This window comes from Megascapheus bottae, chromosome 22, assembly GCF_031878675.1.
Source record: "Megascapheus bottae isolate mThoBot1 chromosome 22, mThoBot2.hap1, whole genome shotgun sequence".
Lineage (NCBI taxonomy): Eukaryota > Metazoa > Chordata > Mammalia > Rodentia > Geomyidae > Megascapheus > Megascapheus bottae.
This window is the reverse complement of record NC_143530.1, coordinates 31,273,008-31,285,782: the sequence shown is the minus strand read 5'-3', so window position 1 is coordinate 31,285,782 and position 12,775 is coordinate 31,273,008. Positions and strand designations below refer to the sequence as shown.

General features: G+C 37.7%; 1 non-coding gene across 1 annotated transcript; it reads right to left on the bottom strand.

Moving 5' to 3' along the window:
- Positions 1 to 1,153: 1,153 nt before the first annotated feature.
- On the bottom strand, positions 1,154 to 1,260 carry LOC150048471 (U6 spliceosomal RNA). Its single transcript, XR_016539365.1, has one exon. It is a non-coding gene; the product is annotated as a U6 spliceosomal RNA (small nuclear RNA).
- Between the last annotated feature and the right edge of the window lie 11,515 nt (positions 1,261 to 12,775).

Genomic DNA, 12,775 nt, shown 5'->3' with positions numbered 1-12,775 from the left:
AAAGGATCAATCCACAAACAAAATCATTATTTAATAGTCCTATTAGGAGGTGATGGAAATTAAGGTTGGGTGTAGTTGCAGGGCAAGGTCATTGATGGGATGTCCTTCAAGTGTATACTTGTCCTTGCTTTCTGCCTCTCTATCTCTGCTTTCCTGGCAGTAGGGGAATGAGTAGCTTTCCCCTACCAAGCGATTGGACCATGACATTCTGCTTTGACTCAGGCCTACAAAAGTGGAGTTAGCTGACCATGAACTAAAACTTCGAATCATGAGCTTAAATAAAGCTTTCCTCATCAATGACTCAGATTGATTGCTCTAAGTGTGGTTTTTTTTTCCTTTTCTTTCTTTTTTGGTTACAACTACAAGTGAACAAGCCCGTTTACTTACCATAGATATTTATCTAACACCCACGGGTGAACCAGTCTCCATGCAGCATTTCCCTGGCTACAGAGCAAAGTGGTAAATAACTGAAGCTAGTCACATCACAGGGACTCTCAGGGGAGCCAGAGGAAAAAATGAGCCCTTAAAGATAAACAAGACTCATTGCGCAACAGCCATCTTGCCACCTTGAGAAGAGAAACTATCTATGAAGAAGACAAAGTAGCCAGGGGAAGAGAAATTACATGCGATGATATCATTTGAGAACCTGGATTAGATGGCAGTTAAAGTCAACACTATCATAAACTTTGGAGCATTATGAGCCAACAAAATGGCACTTCCTTTTCAGGCAATTTGGGTAAGTTACAAAGAAGAGCTCTAGCGGCTAGACTAATAAAAATCACACATTCACACCTCACTGAGAGGGGGAGTGGTACTTTATTGAAAAGGCTGAAAGAAAAACTTGAATGACCTTTGTATTCTGTTAGGACAAAGAAGCAAAGAATATTCAAAGACTAAAGCCCCTACCATGAGCCAAGCATTTTGTGTGTATTAAAACCTCCTGCTTATCAGTGGTTTTTTTACTTAAATAATTTTTATTGTGATTAATAGAAGGGTTACATTATATTCACCAGATAGAAGGTGCATAACTTCACAAACATTGATACCCTTTCTTAGGACATAGTCCCCATTTCCTTCCCCCCTCCCCCCCCCCATTTATCTTGATTTCCCCCCTTCCCTATCCAATTTCAAATAACCAATTAAGCAAATATTAAAAAATATGGAACGCTTCACGAATTTGCGTGTCATCCTTGCGCAGGGGCCATGCTAATCTTCTCTGTATCGTTCCAATTTTATTATATGTGCTGCCGAAGTGAGCACTTATCAGTGTTTTAATCCCATCTGAGATCCTCTAGATAAGTTTGGCCTGGGCTGCTCGTATTTCATTTGCTTTCTCACTAGATTGTGACTTGTAGTGACATTCCACATAGAAGCTCACTGTTTTCTTCTCCCAGAGAAATGCAAGCTCACTCACAGAAGACATTGGCAACCATCATTTACTCATTTAATTGAGAAATGGTTAGTGGGAAACTACATTATGCCAACTCCTGAATACATAGAAGTAGATGGATATGCCTGCCAACCGTCAAGTAATTCACATGCTAGTGAAAAGAGACAGAAAACAAGCAGAAGGGAGTGAGTTCTATGAAGAAGAACAAAGGATAGATGAGGTAGGGAGGAAAATGAGTCATATAGCTTTGCATGATGAAGACTGGGAGGTCTCACCAAGAAGATAGTATTTAAGTGAAGATATTATGGAGAGAAGAGAGAACGTGATAAGCAGATACTGGCATTTCCAATTTGCCAGCATGCTCCAAAGCTGTAGAAATTCCTACAAAGAGGGAATAAAGTGAGACGGCAATTGGTAGGTAGAACTGAGAGCACAGTACTGATGGTGCTAAGGAGTGAGGGGTCAATGAAGGTGGCAAATTGTTAGTCATGGAAGATACGTAGGTTCAAACATCCAGAATGAGTAGAAAATGATTTATAATGGCATAATCTGACTGACATTCTAACAGAACTGTTCTGGCAGCAATACCATAGAATTCTGGTCAGGAACAGAAACAAGAAAACCTAGAAAGGGATCAAGAGGAATCTCAGCAACAGTTTGGATGAAGGCAACAGCAAGGATAAAGTATTTATGGATTTGCCAGATGCTGATAAAACCAACAGAGCCAAGTCCAGATACCACAGAAAGGCAAAAACCATCCCAACCCCCACCTTTATTCATCTCTTTCATGCACCCAGCCTCCTAGATCTGCCAACCTTTCCCTGTTAGCCTGCCCTTTCCCTGCTATCCCTCCATCCTAGCAGACTCCAGCAGGACCCGAGCTAGAATGCGTCTGCTCCAAGGAGTTGTGTGCTGGTTCACACAGGTTCAGACTCAGAATAAAAGGGGAACTTTCTAGGAGGTTATCAGTAGGAGATATTCAGATAGATTTTCAGATAGATAGATAGATAGATAGATAGATAGATAGATAGATAGGCAGACAGATAGTCAGATTCATATAACAGATACAGATGATCATAAAACTTACCAAACACTCATTAAAAAGAGGGAAAAGAGGATGAGGAAAGATGGTGGAGGGGGTGAATTGATTCAAAATGCACTGTGTACCTATATAGAAATACCACACACCGAAACTTCATCATATTACAAATGTATGATAATTCAAAGATAAAGTCCTTGTCATACTGTTTCCTGACTTACTCTTCTCATTCTTTTACATGTGCATGTACACATATATTCACATACATACATGCATGTACTCACACACATGCACACACACACACACACACACACACAAAGTTATAGATGCTTGAAATTAGAGTATTGTGTTTTGGTCAAGGTTATATCCTTGTATTTTCAACAGTGTCTTCCATAAAATAGATGCTCATAAATTTGCTTGATGAATTAATAAAATCACATTTTTACTTCAGGCTTTTCAATTTACTTAATTGCTCTTTTCTCATTTGTAAAATTGGGTAATAACTTTCTTACTAATTCTGATGATGGGAATATATATATACATATATATATAATACACACACACACACACACACACACACACACACACATATCCCAAAGATATGTGGGCTGAGAACAGATCCACAGACATGGCTATACCTTGCCAATTTTCAGTTTATACTAGAACACAGGGATTTGGCATTTGTACTAACTTTCTCTGCCTTTGAAGATAAAGTTTTCCATGTCATAATCTACTGTTGCTTTCTCTGTTGAAATACTTAGTTCAGCTTTTAAAATAAGCAGCTGAAGGATAAGGAAACCATTTGGGATTCCATGAGAAACAAGCCAAACTTTTCCAAAAACTTTGCTTCAAATAATAACAGTCCTGTGAATCCCCCTTCAAGGGAGCTCAGGTTCTGACCTGATGGCACTTGTGTCCTAGTTAGGAATTTCTCCTGCTTACCTCTCTTGGGGCCTGGAGAGGAATTACCACACCACACAAAGGACAACTTTAATGATTATGTTTCACTGATACTCCTGGTCTAATGGAAGAGCGAAATTAAATGACCCAAAGAAGTATGTGTGTGTGAGTTAAATTTTGATTTTGATAGTCTAACATGGGCAGAAAGCTTGTCTTCTTTTAAATATCATCTAGAAGCAGCATGTTGAGAGCTCGGTAGAAAAATATTGTATCTTACTATACATACATTTTAATTCTGCTCGAATTAAAATGCTAAGACCGACCATAATTTTAAATAATCGGACTCTCTATTTATTGGTTTTTGCTGGTTAGGCTAAACAGTCAATGAGTAAATAAATGTGGATTTATTTCTTCCTGACACACCTGTGAAAGGTATGATTCCAGTGGTAGAGTGCCAGCTTTGAGGAGAAAAAGTGAATTGATGGAGCTTATGCCCTGAGTCCAAGCCTCACTAGTGGCATAAATCCAAAACAAAACAAAACAAAGCAATAAAAAAAAGCCTACTGCCTATCTATCAATCTGCTTGATCTCCCTTGTAGAATCCTTCCATGAGCTCTCCAACTCTATTACCCTCCTCCTTCTCGTGACGCCTTTCCACAATCATTGTCTATCCAGATCATCTCAGACGCAAGCTCATATTATTCATCCATGATCATCTCTTTCTTGATCACCTTAATCAAAAGCAATTTATCTTATTTTTTAGCATTCATACTAAATTTATTTTAATCCCTGAATTTGCATTTGCTCTTCTCCCTTGGATAATAATCTGTCTACTGCCCTTTACTAACATTGAGTCATCTGCACACAGGGAATGATAAGATTCAAGATAAATTATGCTGTAGTAACAAAATAAATAGTGGGTCATAATGGTGAATTTTTATATATATTATGAATAGTAAATTATATGAATATCTATGGCTGGTAAATTCATATGTACATTCATATATAACCATATATATGAATATAAAATTCATATATAAAACATGTGTATACTTATACATATATATTCATACTGTGACTTCTATAAAATTACTTTTCTCCATATAAAAAGTAGCTAGGTACAACAGCTAGGGCAAAGAGAGGCAATTTTGCATGAAACACCCATGTACCCAGAAAGGATACATAATACCTATCATCTCTGTCATACCTCATTGTGCAAATCAAGTAATTGGCCAGGGACAACTTCAAGAAGAGCAGGGCATTCAAACAAACCCCATTCTGAAAGAAGACTCAATGACTGTCCTTTATTTTTTTTTTTACCAACTATGGGTTTTATAAGATTAAACCTTCATCTTCTGTATTTCAAATGTAATACACAATTCTAATTCCTTATACTTATCTTCCAAGGTGGATTCATTCTTTAGTGTAATGAATTCCTACAATTGTTCTGATTGTGGATTCTGGCACATGAAAAAAAAAGTCAAGAACTGATCCTATAAAACTAGGTTGAACCATCAGGTTTTGAAGAATAACTTATTTCTGTTTTGAGTGGCAGTAGAGGTAAGCAGGTTGACTGTCATTTGTGATCATTTCTGCTACCCTGGGTCTTCAACAGAAAAACAATCCAAGCAGGCTCTTTGCAATGACGAGAGCATTATCTGTGCTGCCAGTACACTGATCACAGCCACCTTTGAGTATGGAGCACTTGGCATGTGATTAACCTGAAAGGAAGGTGACTTTTTCATTGTCTTTAATTGTTATTAAATTAAATAGCTACATGTGGCAAATGACTGCCATATTAGATTGCACAATTCTGGAATTCTAGAATTCTCCAAAGTATTGAAATGAAGCTTCATCGGGGCTACTTGTCATATCTATATAACTCTCTGCTAGTAACTGATGCCAAATAAGCAAACAGCAAATTCTGAGTAGCTCTTCCAGTTATAAAAAAGAAAAAAAAATTATATTGAGGAGTGTTCCATGGATTCCTAGTTTCTCCAGAGATTTTAACATAAAGGGGTGTTGGATCTTGTCAAATGCCTTTTCTTCATCTATCGAGACAATCATGTGATTCTTGTCTTTGCTCCTGTTGATGCATTGAATTGTATTAGTTGATTTGCGTATGTTGAACCAGTTTGCATCCCTGTGATGAATCCTGTTTGATCATAGTGTATAATTTTTAATGAGTTGCTGAAGACGGTTGGCCAGTATTTTGTTGAGAAGTTTTGCATCAATATTCATCAAAGAAATGGGTCTATAGTTCTCTTTCTTTGATGAATCTCTATGTGGTTTTGGAATGAGGGTTATAGTGGCTTCGTAGAATAAGTTTGGCAAAGAGCCTTCGTTTTCAATTTCGCTGAAGAGCTTGAGGAGTATTGGTGTGAGCTCTGCTTTGAGGACCTTATAGAATTCGGCTGTGAATCCATCTGGCCCTAGGTTTTTCTTGAATGGAAGGTCTCTTATTGCCATTTCTATTTCAGTGGTTGAAATAGGTCTGTTTAGTTGGATTAGGTCTTCTTGGTTCAGTATGGGTATGTTAATATTGCCTAGAAATTCATCCATCTCTTCTAGATTCTCAAATTTGTTTGCATAAAGGTTTGCTCTGGATCTTGGTAATTTCTGTCAAAGATCTTCACTAACCATATAATGGACAAAGGCCTCATATCTAAAATATATCAACAGCTCAAAAAATTGAATCACTCCCAAACTAATCTCCATTAAAAGATGGGCCAAAGACTTAAAAAGAGTCTTTTCTGAAGAAGAAATAAGAATGGCCTATAGACACATGAAGAAATGCTCCATATCTCTGGCCATAAAAGAAATGCAAATCAAACATCTAAGATTCCACCTCACTCCAGTTAGAATGGTCAGGATCAAATAATTTAATACCAACAGATGCTGAAGGGATGTGGCCAGGATGGATCACTACTACACTGTTGGTGGGAGTGCAAACTCATTCAACCACTATGGAAAGCAGTATGGCAGTTCCTCAAAAGAATAAACATAGAACTCCCCTGTGACCCAGCAATTCCACTACTTGGCATTTACCCAATCATCCAGAAACAAGGACATACTAAATCCACTAGCACAACGATGTTCATTGCAGTACTATGTACTAAAGCAAAGATTTGGAACCAACCCAGACGCCCCTCAGTTGATGAGTGGATCAACAAGATGTGGTATTTATACACAATGGCATTCTATGCTGCTGTCAGAAAGAATGTCATTGCCCCATTTGTAAGGAAATGGAAAGACTTAGAAAAATCATACTAAGTGAAGTAAGCCAGACTCAAAGGAACATAGGCTCAATGGTTTCCCTCATTTGTCCTAATCAGTAGAAACCTTAAGCTCTCCTAGCAGAGATTCACAATAGAGCAAAACCTAGATATATAAGGCCATATAGTATGACACTAAATGAAAGGACCTCCAGGATATGGAAACAAAAGCCATATAATGAATGATTGTTGTCCTTAATGTACTATGTTATCTCTCATCTCTTTTGATGTCCCTTGGTTATCTCATATTGTTACAGTATTTCACTTGGTTTTCTGATATATTTTATATATATTCGTATTTTGTTATTTGAACTCGAATAGGGAAGAGAGGAAAACAAGATGAGGGGGCGGGGTGGGGAGAGGGAAATGGGGACCAAGACATGAGAAAAGGTATCAATGTATGTGAAGTAATGCACCTTCTATTTGGTGAATATAATGTAACCCTTCTATTATTTACAATAAAAATATATGAAAAAAATCTGCTTCTAAACAGACATCTAACTGTGCAAGAGTTGCAGAGGGACATTTTAGTGAAGATCTCTGTGCTACCTCGACACTACCTGGCAGGTGTCCTCTGTGCTGGCTTTTCTATCTACTAACTTTAGAACGATGACAGGGTTTTAAATGAACTCCTTTGGGCCACATGACTTAATTATATGGTACATCCAGGGATAGGCACATGGGTCTTTTATGGTAAATGATATGACGGCCTTAAAAACTCATTAATATGTCATTAACCAAGCAGACATTTACTAATTAAACAATTAGCCCCTCTGTTCTTTTCCTTTGTTCCTTCTAGAGATGCTTGGTTACTCAGATCCCCAATTTTGTGGAAGGGTCCCCTTTTTTTCCTAAGGAAAATCACTCATACAGCAAACTCTGAGACTAAATGATTTCACCAGATTTTTTTCCACCTTGGTCACAAAGATAATCAGATCTGATTTCCGTCACATAAATGGATGTAGTTGATGAGCCACATTAAATACATCATCCTGTCCTGCAAACCAATGTTACAAAGCAACATCCACCACAACTGTCAGAAACATTGAATATAACAAAACTACATAACTGCAAGTGAAAGAAATAGAAATGGACAAAAGTAATGACTTGAGATTTGTTCTGATGCATCCTGTAAAGTCAGTATCAAATACATGTATAATGTTCTTAACTTTGGCTCTCAGAAGACTTTTAATATTAATTGTTTTCTGCCAAATTTAGTCTAATAACATGTATTCTGTTGAATCCATACTAAGCTTCAGAACAAGGGGGATTATTTACCATATCCAAATAAAATATAGTGGCTTTTGAGACAAATGTCTTGTGCATTTTTTTAAAGTTAGTTTTAAATGCAGAATATCTAGTTCCACGAACATTCAAGAACAACACGTGCATTTGGCTTTCAGCATGACTTACAGTTACATCTGATAGCTCTGTTTAATGGCTTCATTTCCTTTTATAAACCTCCTTCTGACTTAAAGTGTAGAACATTAGGAAAGGATCAAAAGCTGGCCCCTAATTGGGTCAACCTAGGTAATGACACAGAAATGCACTAGAACAGGCAGAATGCTAACGAAAGAAAAACTATAGCTGAGACCATTGTGTCAGAGGTGAGCAGCTGTGTTTTCCTCTCTTACTTTTACCAGAGATTTCTCTTGTCTCCCAAACAAGTGACGAAGATGAGTGTGCACACCATACCACCTGTAACTTCCAACCCTACTACACTAGACTCCGAATTGAGCTAACATTGAGTCACACTTATGTAGCATTATTTCCTAGAAAGCAATGGGGCATGGAAAGGCCAGTTCATGGAGACAACAATGCTTTTCCAGCTGTATAAAAGGCTTAGGACACGGGAGCCCTCACAGGCACAGGCTTTCGTAAAACTGGAAAGTGGGCATCAGGTGGCAACGCCGTGTTAAAATTAGGAAGCATTCTTTTCAAGTTTTCCTGCTGAATTGCATCAGGTGACCTCGGAATATGGGGCATGGGTTTACAATAGTTCACTCATAGGGACATTTCTCCTCCTGTTCCACACGTTATCTTTCACATTCGTTTATATCTGTGATTCTGCACACCTTTCTTAAAGATGACCTCCACAAATGATCCAACCACCAGGACACAAGATGTAAAGCTCCTCTTGAACTAAGCCAACAAAGCTGTTCATGGTTGAAATTAAGTCATGGACCTCCATTGCTAGGATCATTACACAATTCCACTTGATTTAGCATAAAGTCAAGAAAATAAAAAAGCCCTTGAATATGTAAGTGATGAAGAGCATTCTGAAAAGTACATGGTGATATTTTGCCAGTTGAACAAATCTAGCAGCATTTGATCGCACATAGATATTACCAGGCTGGAGGTGAGACATAAGATCCTCCTCATTCCTGCATCCCTGAGGTGCTGCCTGAACTTGGGAATGTAACTCTCTAGCACTGCACTGTAATCATCTATACAGAAAAGGAGAGGTGGAGGATGACTAGAGCATAGGAATTAAAAGTGAGTCCAAAAGAACATATAAGCCCTACCCAAATGTACTGAATTGCAATCCACATTTTGAAAAGATCCCTGAGACACTCACCTCCACCTTGGGATTTGGAAAGTGCAAATGCAAGAAAGATCTCCATTAAAGCTCTTTTTTTGCTGATCTAAAAATACTAGAACTGAAATGGACAGAAGGACATGTAAAAACGTCTAAGATGGAGGAAAAAAGTCAAATGAAACAGTTGCTCAGGTTGACCTTTCCGTTCCCAGATTATCTTCTCATTCCCAAACACTCAAAACGTTTCCTATTGTCTTTCAGCTTCATCACAATTGCCCTCTAAGTTCTTAGGGAAAAAAATGAGTGAATTTCAATTTTACTCAGCCACTGTAATATTGGAGGGATTGCTGCTGCTTGCACATTTGTTTGCTGAATTTATTCTTTGTCAGTCCTGGAGCTTGAACTCGGGGCCTGAGCACTCTCCTTAGGCTTTGTCAAGGCTAGGGCTCTACCACTTGAGCCATGTATGTGGTACTGAGGAATCAAACCTGGGTCTTCGGGCATGCTAGGCAAGCACTCAACTACTAGGCCAAACTCCCAACCTCATTTGCTAAAATATTTTAAAAGTTAACTTTATTGTCAGGGTGATGTACAGAGCAGTTATGGTTTCATAAAACTGTAAGGTAGTGAATACATTTCTTCTAGAACATTGTTACTCCTTCCCAGGTTTTTCTCCTATTTTCCCTCCTCCCGCCCCACTCCCTACCCAAGCTGTATAGTTAGCTCCCAATGCATTGTCTTGTGGTTATCGCTGTGGCATTGGTTCATCCTTTGTCCTTTGTCTCATAATCTTAGTGTTCCCCTTTCCTTCTTCTCTAATTGTATATGCATTCATTTGCTGAAATCTTAAACCACAATGAGGTGGGAAGGTGATTAGACATGAAAGCATTTCTGTCAAGAGGAAGACTCTTGTCCCTTATAAAAGAAGCCCTTACCACCCTTGTAGTAATGAAGACCCAAAAGAAAGAGGCCAACCCAGAACCAGAGCTTAAACTTCGCTAACACCAGATCTGCTGACATCTTGATCCTGAACCTCCCAGCTTCCAGAGCTATGAGAAAGACATTTCTATTGCTTAGATGTTGCTCAGTTTATGCTGCGCCACTAGAGAACCCAGAGCAGAGTAACATGGATAAACCTCAAAGGCACTAAAGACTCAGGAAATAAATCGAGTAAAAGTGATACAGTCTCCTTAATTCATGGTGGTTTTCTATGGAAACCAAATACAGATTATATTTCATTGACATTTTCTCAGGCCCTTTGAAATTGTTCTCTTTTTTGAAGTAGATATTAATGTTGCCACACTTTTCAGGAAACTACATCAAAATGTAATCATAATGTCATATAATTCAATGTATCTGTGTGAAAATAGAGCTAGAAAGACTAAGGGGATGAGTGAGATATGGAGAGACTGGGGAGAATAATGGAACGTTCGATACTGATTCAGAAACACTATACTCATAAGGTGACCTGCTGAATTGAAATCCAAAGGGGTACAAGTACTTAAAAATAATACATTTATGGGCTGGGAGTTTGGCCTAGTGGTAGAGTGCTTGCCTAGCATGCACAAAGACCTGGGTTTAATTCCTCAGTACCACATACATAGAAAAATAATATATAGAAAAGGTGGGGAAAAACAAGATGATTGAGAGGGTGTGCGGGGAGGGAAAGTGGGAAAAAACATGAGACAAGAAAAAAGAAAAATAATAGAAAATGTATTCATAGATATGAAAATAAACTTCAAAAGTTAGAATATTTGAAAGTATGGTCAAGTTTTCCAGAAATTGACCTAACAACAATCCTTCTTTAAAAAAGTAGATTAACTCCCAAAGATAGCAAGGATATGTTGGAGCTAAAATAGTTTTTGGACATATAAACTTATAAGATTAAAAAAAAACATCAAAAGGTAAGCCTGCACAAGATTATTTCCCTGGTTATGCACCTACTAGACACTTACCTGTATATATATGTTACCTACAAATAGGCTTAGAGATAATTTAAGACTCTAATCAGTGTAGTCTTTGAAAAACTTTGATCCATAAGGTAGAAAATGAATGTTACCAGTGAACTTGGTTCTGACTTGCATTAGTCATGGATTCAGAGAATTGTGAGCTCAGATTCCAGTAAATACCTGCAAAACAGGAGAAAAGCCCTTCAATATTTCAACACTGGGAAACATTTGCATGAGAAACTTTTTCATAAAGAGAAGATCAATCCCCCCCACCGCACTGACTGAAGACAAAATTAATTACCAGAGTTGGCAGAAGATAAATGGTTCCAATGTACAGAATTGTGTAATTATAGCAGCTGCAAGAGCTGGAAACCTACTCCTAACTTTGAACCTCAACCTCAACTTGACATTTCTCTCCATGTTCAGTTCTGCCACTAGCAAGCATATTGAAAGCCCCAATTCCAGGCTCCATAATTACATGTTGGGGAATAGAAGTAACCATTGGCTTGATTGCAGGTATATAAACCTTATCATCTTGTGCTTCTCAAATGGTATAGTACATCATCTTTTGAAGTGTTGATGTCTCCAGAGAGAAAATTTTATTAGGGAAAAATCATTGTTGTGGCAACAAAATTAATTCTGCCATAACATGTCAAATTAATTCCCCTCCTAAGGACTGAAGCCAGGAACCAAGTTCAAGAGTGGACAAATGTTCAGAATCAATTTCTTAAATGTCACTGTATGTGTTTGAGTGAAGCCAAGGTAATCATAATTTATCTCAGGTCTCAAGAATTTACTCCAAAACTAAAGAAATACATCAAACAACTCTTCTCTGTCTCTGTCTCTCTCTGTCTCTGTCTCTGTCTCTCTATGTGTGTCTCTGTCTCTGTCTGTTTGTATGTGTGTCTCGCTCCACACCAAAAAAAAAATACACACACTTTTACAAACAGCAAAGAAGGCTGTTATTTAGGCTCTGTGGAGATTTCAATTCTTTTTGAAGCCAAGAGGGAAAATTTTAATCTCATCTTCAATTTTAATCCTTTAAAATATGTAAGTGATTTAGTAATGTACAAGGTAAATTTGGCAGAAGACCTTACTATTTAGAACTAAAGCAATTTCTTTCAACTTCACAATAAAAAAGGAGTTCAAAGCTGGCTACCTATATTATCTAGATACATCAGCCACAAGCTGCAAAACACTGATTTAACAAATTCCTCTTATTGCAGATGTTTAAAAGAGTATAGTGGAAAAGGAACAATGGATTATCAAAGAAATATATTCATGTCTGAAAGTATATTTAGGAGTCAGTTTTTTTTCTTGCAAAGAAGTAAAACAACTTCAAAAAAGTTTTTGAGTAAAAGGGAGTATTATTGGCTGAGAATAGACTATTTACATATTACTCTACTTAAAGGCTCAAATCATTCTTTTTTAATGTACAGTTATATACTTTTAGGATGTTCATATGATTTATACCCATACCAAGTAGAGTTCTTGAGTTGGGAATGTGGCTTAGTGCCTAGCATGCATGAAGCCCTGGGTTCAGTTCCTCATAAACAGAAAAAGTCAGAAGTGGTGCTGTGGCTCAAGTGGTAGAGTGCTAACCTTGAGCAAAAGGGACAGTGCCCAGTGCCTGAGTTCAAACTCCATGAATGGCAAAAAAAAAAAAAAGGACAGGTCTTATCT